The sequence below is a fragment of the Felis catus genome, chromosome C2 (genome assembly GCF_018350175.1).
Source record: "Felis catus isolate Fca126 chromosome C2, F.catus_Fca126_mat1.0, whole genome shotgun sequence".
Lineage (NCBI taxonomy): Eukaryota > Metazoa > Chordata > Mammalia > Carnivora > Felidae > Felis > Felis catus.
In genome coordinates, this window is record NC_058376.1 from 49658494 (window position 1) to 49671958 (window position 13465).

General features: G+C 37.6%; 1 protein-coding gene across 12 annotated transcripts in view; it reads left to right on the plus strand.

Moving 5' to 3' along the window:
- ZPLD1 (zona pellucida like domain containing 1) overlaps positions 1-13465 on the plus strand; it is a 546704-nt gene that overhangs the window by 212473 nt on the left and 320766 nt on the right. For 10 of the 12 annotated variants that reach the window (XM_045036883.1, XM_045036871.1, XM_045036874.1 and 7 more), the window contains one exon: positions 1961-2050. The exons of the other annotated variants lie outside the window; for them this stretch is intronic. The gene's annotated coding sequence lies outside the window, so the exon portion shown is untranslated. The remainder of the gene's footprint in view (positions 1-1960; positions 2051-13465) is intronic. 12 annotated transcript variants of the gene reach the window in all.

Consider the following 13465-nt stretch of genomic DNA (forward strand, 5'->3'; position numbering starts at 1 on the left):
TCTGGCTTGCAAAGTTTCTGTTGAAAAATCCCTTGCTAAACTTACGGGTTTTCTCTTGTAAGATACTTTGGTCCTGCTGCTTTAATTTTTTTTCTTCATCACTATATCTTGCTATTTTAATTGCAATATGTCTTTGTGTGGATTTGCTTTTGTTAATTTTGATGGGAATTCTCCATGCCTCCTGGATCTGGATGTCTATTTCCTTCCCCAGATTAGGGAAATTTTAAGCTTTTATTTCTTGAAATAAATCCCCCCCCCCCCACCTTTTCTCTCTCTTTTTTCTGGAACTCCTATAATATGAATGTTATTACATTTGATGGAGTCCCTGAGTTCCCTAAGTCTATTCTCATTCTGCATAATTCTTTTTTCTTCTTTTGTTCAGATTGCTTACTTTCCATTACTCTGTCTTCTAGGTTACTAATTCATTCCTCATGTCTTCCATCCTGCTGTTCATTGCATCAACTGTGTTCCTCATTTCATTTATTGAGCCCTTTATCTCTGCTATGTTATTCCTTATCTCTTTGTTAAAGGTCTCACTGATGTCCTCCACTTTCTTCTCAAGTCTAGTGAGTATTCTCCTGATCATTGCTTTAAATTCTCCATCAGCGATGTTACTTATATCTGTTTCACTTAGATCTTTGACTGTGGCCTTGTCCTGTTCTTTCATGTGGGACAAATCCCTCTGTTTTCTAATTTTGTCTAAGTCTGTGTGCTTGCTTCTGTGTGTTAGGAAAGGGTTGTACTGTGTGGTATATCCTGTTTCCCAGGGCCTGGTGCTTCCAGGAGTGTCTCCAGTATGTGCTGTGTTTGCTTTGCTATTTTGTCCTGTTCACTTTATCTTTCAGGCCAGTGGTCTGCACACGTTCTCTTTGCCTGATGTGACCAATGTTTGGTCTCTGGCCTGAATGTGGTGCCCTTTATATAGGTGTGCTCTAGTCTGTTTGTGAAATGAAACCTATTACCACTGTTGCTGGAACTGAGGCTCTGCAAAAGCCCTGCATTGTGAGACGTGGTGTGAGCAGAGGTTTGGGCTGGTGTTCTTGGGGAGGTGGTCTGCCACACTGGGACTGGGGCAAGTGAGACTGGGAATGGCAGTTCCACCAGAGCGTGGTAGCAGAGTTTGGTGTAAATAAATTAGGTAACAAAAGTTCATGCTGTGCTGGTTCCCGCAGGTGTCCTTCAGCTTATGCTGAGGGGCTGGGGAAGGAAAAGGCATCGGCCAATTCCTTTGTTGCTGGAGGTGTCTCTCTGTGAATGCTGTCTCTCTGGGACATACCCTGGGATAAGCAAATATCCTCTCCACTGTATGCTCTAGGCAGTCTTCAGATTGCTGTTTCCATGCTGTATGTTCCTGGGTTCTTTGCCTGCTTTCTCTTCAAGAGCAGTCCCAATGTCCTCAGGGCTCTCCCAGAGCCAAGCATGCTGACATTTAGAACTCCATGCTTTAAGCCTTAATCATTGCAAAAATTCATAAAATTTGGCCCCTCTTGCTTTCCAAGCCAATTGCTATGGAGACTCATTTTCCCCATGTGGGATTTCCTGTGTGCCAATCGGTCTCTCACCCTTCTCCATGACCTCTGCTCCCTCCACAATGTGGTGCCCAAGATCCATTACTGTCCCAAGCTGTGTCTCTGCCCTTCTTTGCTTATTCCATGTGGCTTCTTCTCTAATTTTAGTAGTGGATTTTGTTCTGCCAGTCTCGAGGTCAATTTCTGGGGTATTTAGGATGATTTGATAGTTTCAGTTGTATTCATGGGATGATGCAAGCCTAGGTCCTCCTATTCTGCCACCATCTTTCAGTCCATTCCATCTAGATAATTTCTTTAGAAAGTCAAAAACTTTCTGTATTCAGTTTGGTTCTAAAAATATTAGATTCTAATAGAGCTGAGCTATTTCTCTGACAAGAACATATTCTTTTTTTTCCTTATAATGGTAACTTCCTTGTTTCTTGCCTTTTCAGAGAATGTGTGTTCTGTCAGCAGCTATAAAAGTACAGATCTGGGTGCTGATCAAGAATGTGAAGTGAGGCCTGAGAAAATGCAGAACTGAGGTAAAAATTTCCAGGAAGCACTGTAAAACCTATCATGATATTCTGTGGTATTTCAAATGCTTACAGAAAGGTGAACCTGAGGTGAATATGGAAAAGGTAAAGGCTCAGCTTAGTATGAGAAACAGAGAAGTCTGAAAAGTGAAATGTGAAGTTTTAATTTCACTGTGGTATAAGGGTGGCTTTTCATTTTTGTTGAAAAGAGGACAGATTAGTGAACTTGTGTTGTATGAAACCTAAATCCTTTATCATGATCTTTAAGGCTTTTTGTCATTTGGCTTCACTGACCATATCACCTATGCTTCTCCCCTCACAGCACCCTTGTGGAACTGGCCTTTGTTCTCCTTGTGCACTTGCTTTGGATATTTATATTTTCCATTTCCTCTGCCTGAAATGGCTTTCCTGATGCTATTTATTTGGTGGCTTCATTCTCATCATTCAGGTCTCAGTTCAAATAGTATCTTTTTGGAAAGCCTTTGCTAGACCATCCTAATTGATCTTTGTGTTTCCTGCACCTCCCCCCGCCCCCAACCATCTTGTGTGCTTATCCATGGCTCTCCTTTCTGGTGGGATACTGGGGAGATGATACTTCCTGGCACCCTTGCAGTTGGGCAGGACTCTGGGACAAGGTTTGGCCTTTAGGACATAGATGAAAGTGATGTGATTGTGCAGTCTCATCAGCCTTGGTGCTCTCCAGGTGTGAAAGCAACATGGAGGAGAACCCTGCTGATGTAAGGTGTAGAGGGGCATATATAAAGGAAAAAACTCCAACTTGTTGACTTATGACACTGAGATATTTGGGGTTGTTTGTTATTGCAATTTAGACCCTATCTGGTCTAAAAAAGAATCCTCTTTATTTTCTTCATAGCACCTTTGAAATAATCTCATGTATTTATTACTAATCTGCCCTCTCTTCTAAACATTGCTGGGTGCATTAGTACTACCCAATAGGTAAGTATCTATGTTGTCTGTGGATCCCCATCTATCTTAAACAAGTTAGTTTTTTTTTCTCATCTATTTATTACTAATCTGTCTTCTCTTCTAAACATTTCTAGGTGCATTAGTACTACCCAATAGGTAAGGGATTAACTATCTACGTTGTCTGTGGATCCCCATATATCTTAAACAAGTTTTTCAGAACAGTCATTAGACATTCTGCTAACTGCTTTGGCACAAATCTGGTAAATAGGAGTTATCCATGAATGAACTAAGCTAGGTTCCCACTACCTCAGTCTCTCCCTGTCCTGGCTCATTTCTTCCGATGGAGGGAAGTACATAACTTGTTCCAGAAGGACTATTGACTGGGCAGGATCTGAGAGAACAGATACTGTTTCACATCCCTGGCAAGGTTCTTCTCCAAATGTGCATATAGGAAAGAAGAAGGTGGTGTTTCCAGAGGCTACACAGAATCTATTGTCCTTATTCCTCACCCTGTTCAGCTAGTAGAACTGATATCATAGGCAAGGGGAATATGGTGACCCTTGCTTTGCAGCTCACCAGCCCTACATTGGGTATGTTAATTTAATGTGGAAAAAAAAAAAAAAACTTTAAGAAATGGCTCCATTTAAAAAACGAAGGGGTTGCACTTGCTCAGAAGTTTCCAAACTATGTTCCTTGAGGTGCTGCAGGGGTTGGCAAGGGAAACAGATTATTGTAGGTTGGCTTTTGTCTGCTCTCCCCTCTCTTGCTCCCTCTTCAATCAATACAACTTTGTTAAAAAATCCATTTTATGGGGATACTATATAGTTTTTCATTTGAAAGGGATTTGATACTTGTAAACAAGTTTCAAAAAATCAGACTAAGTATTTGCTGAAGCCCCTTCTGCTTTTAATGTTTGGAAACTAGAAGCCTAGTATGTTCAAGGTATTATGCTGGGCATAGGGCATAGTGGGACAAATAGAAATAAAGAAGACATCACCCCTGACATCCAGATTTAGCAGAAGACAGAGACTTTTGCATGAATAATAGCAGGGAATGAACAAAGGTGGAGGGAGGAGAGGAGAGTACTAAGTATGGACTGTCTATGAAAATTACCATGATATGCAAGCCTTGCTGTGATTGGCCCTTTCTAGCCCCATCCCAACAGCATGGTTGATGATGGGGAACCTTCTCCAGGTCTTAACATAGGGTCTTTGTTGCTTCTAAATTGACTTTGGTATACCAGTTCCCCCAAACTCAGCTTCTTTTTTTCTTATTCATACATGACATTTTTTTGTCTGATATATTCCCTGTCCTCAGCAAGTTTATTTCTTATTAAAAATGTTGGTGACATGTAACTTAGCAATTTCAATTAGAAGTCTAACACTTTTATAAAGACAGAAATTTTCTCTAGTGTCAAGGGAATCAGAGATAAGAAATATTGACAGCTAAGGAATATCAAATTCATAGATTTCTCTGTCCCTGGCCACACAACTACCTTTGATGACTTGGATATCAGTGTTAATGTGTCTCATTTCAGTGAGTTGTCTGATCTCCAAGGTTCCAATGCAGCCTCTGCCATTAACTGCCTTTGGATTTTGAGTTATTATTTTACTTCTCTTGACTTTCTTTTGTGCACAAGAGGTTAGATATTATTATCTTTATTGTATTTTAATGTTTCTCTTCTTTTCAGTCATGCATTTATTTATTAAAATTTCTAATATTTAACTTAGGCAATATATTCATATGCCTTAAAATCCAAATGCTACAAACATATACAGTAAAGCTTCTCACTTCCACTCTTGTCATCCATTTTCCCAGTTCCCACCCCACCCTTCCCCATAGATAGCTATTTTTATTCATTTTTGGGGTCTTCTTACAGAAAGTCTTCCTGCAAACACAGTCAGATATAATTATCTTGTCCCCCTTGTTAAAAACACAATATAAGCACAATGTATACACTTTCTGCACCTAAAAACATATCTTTTTTTTTTGATATAATGTGCCTTCATCTCTTTGTACTGCTGGTTAGCATTCCATTTTAATGATACAGTTTAATATATTTGGTGTCCTAATGATAGCTATATGGGTTGCTTCTTATCTTTTGCTATTATAACTATGTCATAGTAAGTTACCTGGTGCCTGTGTCATTTCTAATATATATAAATGTACCTGAGAATAAGTCCCTAGAAGTGGGATACCCTAGGTCAAAAGGTGCATAATTGTTTTAACTTTGTAATTTTTACAGCTATTGTCAAATTACCTTCCACTGGCATTGTACTACTTGACCCTTCCGCTAGGATTGTATGAAAGTGCCTTGTATGAAATTGCCATCAGAATGCACTGTCAAACTCTTGCATTTATGCCCATCTAGTAAGTTAGATATGGTATCTCAATGCAATTTTGATTTGCATTTCTCTTTTTATGATTCTGGTTAATCATCTTTTTAAATGTCCAAGAACCATTTATGTTTTAAGATTCTGTTCTCGATCCTGAGATTTGTCATAGGCTTATGGCAAAACAACTGTTTCTACTTTAGTTATCCACAGCCTCACTAAGCCATGTCCCCAAACTATGGGTGCTCTTCTCCAGCCTTCTCATTGATTTTACACTTGGAGACAGTATTCTTCATCTTCCCCTGTTTATCTCATTTTAATTCAACATTATGCATATTTTGGTCTTTCTATAGAATTACTTTCCAGTAGTAATTCTACTAGCCAATATCTCCTAGCTGATATATTCACTAGGATTATTTTATTACTACACAGTTCCCTACAGTCTTACTCACCAAAAACAAAAAAATAAAACAAAACCAAAACAAAAAAGAAGAACAAACAAAAAACGAAGACTTTTCCTTCTTTTTGTTCAAATTCAAGAAGACTGGATATTTCACTGAAGAGAGAGTGATCAACACCATCAATGTGAGAAGTTTTCCTATAGCTTTTAGGCTGATAAGACTATTTGCACATAGGTAGTGTGTAGAGGCATTTCTTGCACCTGGATACAAATGCACAGTGAGGTTGTAGACAGACTCGGCAGAGGATTGATACGTAAGAGTCCTTGGCAAAAATGAATGCATGGAGAAAGAGATTGTGGGGTGTGGTGGCACCTGCCCTCTACATCCTGATGGAGATCCCTCTCTTAACTTTGTTGGCTTTAAAGTGTCTGGGTTTTGATACTGGACATGACACGATATCCATATCCTCTGGCTAAGGGCAGTTTAAACACAACACCTTAGCTTTCCTACATAGTAAGCACACAGTCACATTATTTAGAGAGTTAATAGCATAACACAGATCATTTTGACAGAAGAAATGTGGCTCAGGGCTGGCTTGATGGGCATGTGAACTGAGCAATCACAGAGGCCTAGCCTTAGTAGAGCCTCATGCTTGTTAGTGCTCTGCTGTCTCCCTGATGAAATTCTTAGTAATTTTTGAAAGAGGTGGCTGGTCCCTCATTTTCAGTTTGCCTAAGCCCCACAAATTATGTAGCAGGTCCTTCCTCATTTGACTTGAGGTAAGATTGACTGAAGAATCAAGTCTGTTTATAGAGCAGTGTCCATTGTATTAGTGTTATTCATGAAGCATCTGTGAATATATTTCCTTCCATTAAGGTGACTGACACTTCTGTTTGTAATTTTGATTGGAAGTGACAACAGAAAAGGATGTATATTTATTTTAATATTTTATACATGATGTTAGAAAGAAGACCAGATACAGGCATGAAGAGCAAATGGATGTGTACAATATTTTCCTTGTGCTCCTATGCTCCAGAGAACACCGTTAAGATCTGTTTCAAAACTGTGCTAAGCATAGTCATTTCCTTCCCATATAGACCTGCTCAGTATCATTCTTGCATATAAATTTAATTTAAAATCTTAATTCAAGTTACTTGCAAAGAAAATATCCATAAAGATTGAAAATTCAAATTTTCCTCTTTGAGCCTAGAGATTTTACTGTTTTTTTATTTCAAGACTTACTTTATTTTTCAAATTTTTATTCAAATTCTATTTAGTTAACATATAGTGTAAAGTTGATTTCAGGAATAGAATTTAGTGATGCATCACTTACATGTAACACCCAATGCTCATCCCAACAAGTGCCCTACCTAATGCCCATCACCCACTTAGCCCAACCCCCACCCACCTCCCTTCATCAACCCCCAGTTTGCTCTCTATAGTTAAGTGTCTTATGGTTTGCTTCCCTCTCTCTTTTTCCCCCTTCTTCCATGTTCATCTACTTTGTTTTTTAAATATCACATATGAGTAAAAATAAATGGTATTTGTCTTTCTTCAGCTGACTTATTTTGCTTAGGATAATCCACTCTAGCTCCATCCATATTGTTGGCAAATGGCAAGATTTCATTCTTTTTGATGGCTGAGTAATATTCCATTATAGAAAATATATGTATACACACATATTATACATATTATATATATTATATTTATATAAATTTTACACATTATATACATATATGCATGCATACATATATATACACATACATACGTACATACACACACACACATATACACCACATCATCTTTATCTGTTCATTAGTTAATGGACATTTAGGCTCATTCCTTAATTTACTATTGTTGATAATGCTGTTACAAACATCAGGAGAACCTAGAGCTTTTGCCATTTTTTGTTAAGTGGTTACAAAACTGTTCAGTACTAAAGTAACCTTCCAAATTAAGATACTCAAAAGTTTAACCTGAAAGTATTCTAAATAATAAGTCCATTTCCCTTCTTTGAATCTACAAATTTAAGAAAAGTAATTAATCTATTCAAAGGGTAAAGCTCAAAGCAAGCCTGTGTTGTCATATGTTAGGATGAAACAACAAGCATGACCTTTAGAGGCAAAAACAAAGTTAGGCTAACTTCAGTTAGGGATGCTATTACACAATCAGTTCCCTGTGTCATAATTGGAAATGTGAGAACCTATTTACTAAAGAGAACTCTCATCTCTCTTGGAGCCCTAGGGCAGGGAGGAGTACATGCAAAGTCATTTTTGTTTCTACCAATCAAGACCTCTTGGTTTGTGTACATCCATTGTGCTACAGCCTGTGACAGATGCCAGTGATTTATGATACATTGCTTTATTCTGTGTGCTGTTTTGCTCCATGAGATTAAAAACCATAACAGGGAGAGAGTTCAATTTTATAATCAGTGCTTCTAGCTCAGATGTAATATTACTTTTGAAAACTCCTCAAATAAATATTGCTGGAAATCCTAGAAAGCCCCATTTATGCCAGTGAACTGAAGACATAGGTCACTTGTCTTCATCTACAGAGGCAACATGGAAACTGTGGTTGAGGTATTGTCTTTAGAAGCTGATCTTTTTTATCCATCTAAATTATTTTGAATTTAATCCATTTTTCAATTTGGTTAACTCACCTTATTAAACTTTAATATATTTTAATGGGCAGTGTTTTGGTTGTCTTGTTATCTCAACAAGAGGTATTGTTTTTCAATTTCCTGTAACTTTTAGACACATCTAAACAAGCGGTAGGATGAATTTGTTCACTCGATCTGATTCTACCATGCTCTGTTTATAATAATAATTAAGAATTTATTGCCTTAGACTTGCAGCTGGCTCAGTCCAGCAGGAGCAGTTAATTGAATTTCAAGTGCCCAGAGTCTTTTTGCTATGAGAATCTGTTCTTGAATGAGACTACATTTGCTGGGTTATTTCATTGAGGCTACTCTTGGGGAACTTGACCAAATAATCGCTGTCTTTCACCAAATCTCAGTTAAAGTTGGAATAGCAAGTAAAGGAAGATGGGATGGTGGGAAGTCCTGTAAGTGTTATGAATTTAACAAGTTAATCAAAATTTAATGCATAATATTCATGGCACTTTGGGTTTCTTGTGCATATTAAGCCCTTTACATGCATATGTTCATTTAACCCTCCACAGAACCTCATATAGTATTACCAGAGAGGTGAGAATTTGCCTGAGCTCATAGAATATAACAGTGTTGAAGTTGTGCCTCAAATCAAGGTCTGACTCCAAAAATCCAGGCTTTTAGCCACTTGTCACTTAAAATTCCTAATATGAAAACCAAATAATTTTTATTGGGTCCAATTAAGGTACAAGTATTCACTTCAAGTCTTCTGGTAAATAAATAATATTTTTATATCACAGTCCATTTAGGTTCCACTTAGTTCTCTCTTTAGTGTTTTTTTATTCCTTAGTTTGCTCTTCTTTGTCTTTTCTAAAAGACAGATACTCTGCCCATGTACGTTATTGCTTTCAGGGGGCGAAGTACCCTTCTTGGTAATTCTAATCTTCACCTATTACAAGCCATGAAATATGAACAGCACTAATTGTACCAGAATGTCATTTCCATTGCTAGATATAATAAGTTTAGGGGCAGTTATGCAATTCAGAGGATCATCATCATTATCATCATGATCAATAATAACAGCAGCTTTTATTGAGCATTGACTCTTTACCAAGACTTACTCTAAGTGATTATGAATATTGCCTTTAATCCTTACAATGCCTGTACAAAATAGGGGGTACCACTATTCTTGTTTCATAGTAGGTGAAGCTGAGATTCAGAGTCAAGTAAATCTGTCTAGGATAACAGAGAAAACTCATGACTTAAGAGTTGGACATCCTGGACTCCCATCTAACTCTGTCTCCTACTAACTTCTAACTTTGTAGCATCACTGATTTTGTTTATTGTCTCTAGGCTTATAGTTTTGAATTATGAAAGTAGTAAAATTTCATGAAAGATAATTTGGAAAATATATAAAAAATACTCATTACAGGAAAATAGTCACCTATTTGGTGGTACTAACCAAACAGTCACTGTTATATGTTGGTAGTATTATTTATATATTTAGCAATGAAGAGAGTTGTTTTCTTTTTTCTTATCCTTTTAAAAATAAAGTTGCAATCACACCATATGTGGAATTTTTTAAAAATAGACTATTTTCTGGACATGTTTTAGATTTACAAAAAAAAAAAACAAAAACCTTTGGAAGATAGCAGAGTTCCCATACACCGCACACTGAATCTCCCCTACTACTAACACCTTACATTAGTATGATGTATTTGTTAAAATTAATGAACCAATATTAATATATATATTAATATATTTATGCCCATATTTAATCATATTTCCTTAATTTTTTTCTAATATCCTTTTTCTGTCCAGGATCACATACAGGACATCACATCCATTTAGTTGTTATGTTTCCTTAGTTTCCTCTTGGCTGCAACAGTTTTTCAGACTAACTTTGTTTTTCATGATCTTGGCAGTTGTGAGGAGTACTAGCTAGGCATTTTAAAGAATGTCCTATTAGAATTTACCTGATTTTTTTTTTTCCCCATGAGTAGACTGGCATTATAGGTTTTGGGGAGGCAGACCACAGAGGTGAAGTGCCATTTCCATCACATCGTATCCAGGCTACATCTATCACCATGCTGCTGACCTTGATCACTTGGATGAGATAGTGTTTGCCAGGGTTACCTACTTTAAAGTTAATCTTTTCCCCTCTTCCCACATTATATTCTTGAGATGGAAGTCACTTTTGTACAGGCCATACTTAAAGCTTGGAAAAAAAAAGTTTTTTCCATATTGTTGTACAATTTGCATAAACATTTTTTTAATGCCTACCTACCATCCCATGGTTTACTAAACTACTTCTTTATCGTTGGACATTTAGGTTGTTCCTTTTGTTTCTTTTTGTTTCTTTTCAAAAAGAATCTTATAAGTCGGATTACAGGATTAAGGGTAGAAACATATTGAAATTCTTGGTGCATACAGTTCCACCAAGGAAGTGTACCAGTTTACACTTGCATTAGCAGTATATGAAAATGGGTCTTTTACTTGCCCCTCTGTGCGTTGCTTACTATTATTTACCTTTTTGGTTAGGTTTCTGGCAAAATGGAGTTTTACTGTTATTTAAATTTTTTAAAATATTTATTTATTTTTGAGAGAGAGAGAGAACGCGAGCAGGGGAGGGGAAGAGAGAGAGAGGGAGACACAGAATCCGAAGCAGGCCCCAGGCCCTGAGCTGTCAGCACAGAGCCGGACACAGGGCTCGAACTCACAAACCATGAAATTATGACCTGAGCCAAAGTCGGACGCTTAACCGACTGAGCCACCCAGGCACCCCCCTACCCCTTTAAAAAAAAATTAATACTGTTATTTTGTATTAATTTTATGATTACTAAAGCAGACAATTTCCCCATGTATTTCTTGACTAGAGCTTCATCTTATTCACATGTATGATTAGGATAATAATGTCTCTAATATGTGAAAGAACTTTGAAAGCTGTGGAGTCCTAGATAGAGACCAACCATCAACCATTGTAAGGAAGCTTCCCAAGTCCCTTTCAGGCCTTGAGGTTTTGAGCTGTTGCCAAGGGTTTGCCAAATGTAAATGCTGACAATAATTTTAAGGTAGGAGAGTTCCAAGTAATAGGGCTTGTTATCATATAACAAATTTGACTTTGGGAAGAATGTGGTAGCCTGAAGTTATTAAATAGATGAAAATTGTCAAATGTGTCTAGTAGGTTGTGAAATTGGTCGTTCATATAAAAATATTTAGAAAATATATAAAAGTCTGCATGATCAGACAAAAATGGAGGTGTGGCGGTTTCACAGCCTATCTCCCTCCTTTTTTACTCATGGGATACATTTGGGCATTGACTGTTTAGTTAACTAACCCCACCCCAATCTTTGAGGAGATAAAGGGCAAAAGTGGTATGAATGGGTTTTTTCAAGAAAATTAATTGGAAAAAATAGGAACCACATTTATCTGGTACCTGATTCCTGCAAGGGGGTGGATTGAGGTGTTCAGTATAATTAAACATTTTAAAGTGTAATGTGTTTGGTCACACTGTTAATCATATTGATATACAAACATTGGCATCAAAAAGACTTGGATAAATTAATTACACTTAGGCTGATACAAATGCTGAGTGGAGGGAGGCCACGGAAATAGTAGCTGATCCTCTTTAGGATGCAGAAATCATTGGTCTCAACTCAGGCTCTCAAACATACCACAGACTGGGCAGCTTAAACAACAGAAGTTTATTTCTTACTGTTCTGAAGGTTGGAGGTCTAAGATCAGGGTGCTGACAAATGTGGTTCTGAGGACTCTTTTAGCTTGTAGGTCCTCGTGTACTCATATGACCTCTTCTTTGTGTGAGTGTGGAGAAGGAGAGAGAAAGCTCTCTGATGTCTTTTGTTATAAAAGCATTAATCCCATCACAAGGGCCCACCCTCATGACCTCATTTAACCCCAGTTACCTCTCAAAGGTCCCATCTTCAAATACTGCCACACTGGATATTAGGGCTTCAATATACAAATTTTAGGGGACAACATCCAGCCTATGACATCATCTGATTGTTAACGTGGTGTACTTATGGATGTGGGTACACACCACACAAATACACATATCATGTACACAAAAGGAAAAATACGTGCTAGATCATGGTCAGTATATTAGTTATTTTGGTTATTTCCCACTTAGGCTAATGTATCAAGTCTTTTTGTTTGATTAGGTTCATTTACTAGTGCACATGAATGTTAGTAACTAACTAAACAGTGATTTATCCTATAACAAGAAACACACAGGTAGATGTTGCTGGTTGACTCAACAGCTTGAGGCTGTTAGGGCCAAGGCCTTTATAATTCTCTTGCCTTTTTTTTTTATGGTTGCAAGATGATAGCTACAGCCACCTTTCCAGCTCTTATATCCATATTCCAGGCAGGAGACAAGAAAAATGGGAATGAGCAAATGGGATATGTTAGCTGAGTCTTTTAAGGATTTTTCTAGAAGCCCCAGTCCATGACTTCAGCTTATGTTTTATTGACCAGAGCTATGTCACATGGCTACCATTAACTAAAGGGAAAACTGGGTAACAGAAGTTTTATTTGGGGACTGAGTTTGCCCTCTAACATGTGGGTTCTGTTAATAAACAAGAAAAGAAAAATAGGTATTGGTTTAGAAGTTAGCTGTGTGTGCCGTAGCTACATCCCAAGCGCTAAAACAGATTGTGAATTGACAGACCCGGCATCAATGTGTAGATAACCCTCTCACAGGACAAAACAGCTGCTTAGGAAATTCCTACCCCAAAGAGATGTTTAAATAGTGTATCTTCAAAGGAAACTTATTTAAGGGATTGGGGGAGACAATCTACCTTACACACTGGCGTCTTCATTCACAGGACAGCCACCAGTTTAATCCAGTTTAACCTGAGGAAATTTTGAGGTGGTTGGCAGATGTGCTGTTTCAAGACTGCTTTTTGGCTCTCCTAGTGATTCCTGCTTCTGAAGCACACTGCTTTCTTTCATTCAGAGACATCTTGTTCTTGTCTGAATCATTACACCGTGACTCATCTTGTGTTGGCTCCTTGTTGGGGTTTCATGAGGTTATCCAAAAAATTGCAGGGATAAGAGAAACACTGAACTGCTGAAGATTAACAGCAGGGTGTTAAGAGATATGAACCATTTGTACATCTTTCATTGTCATACTTAG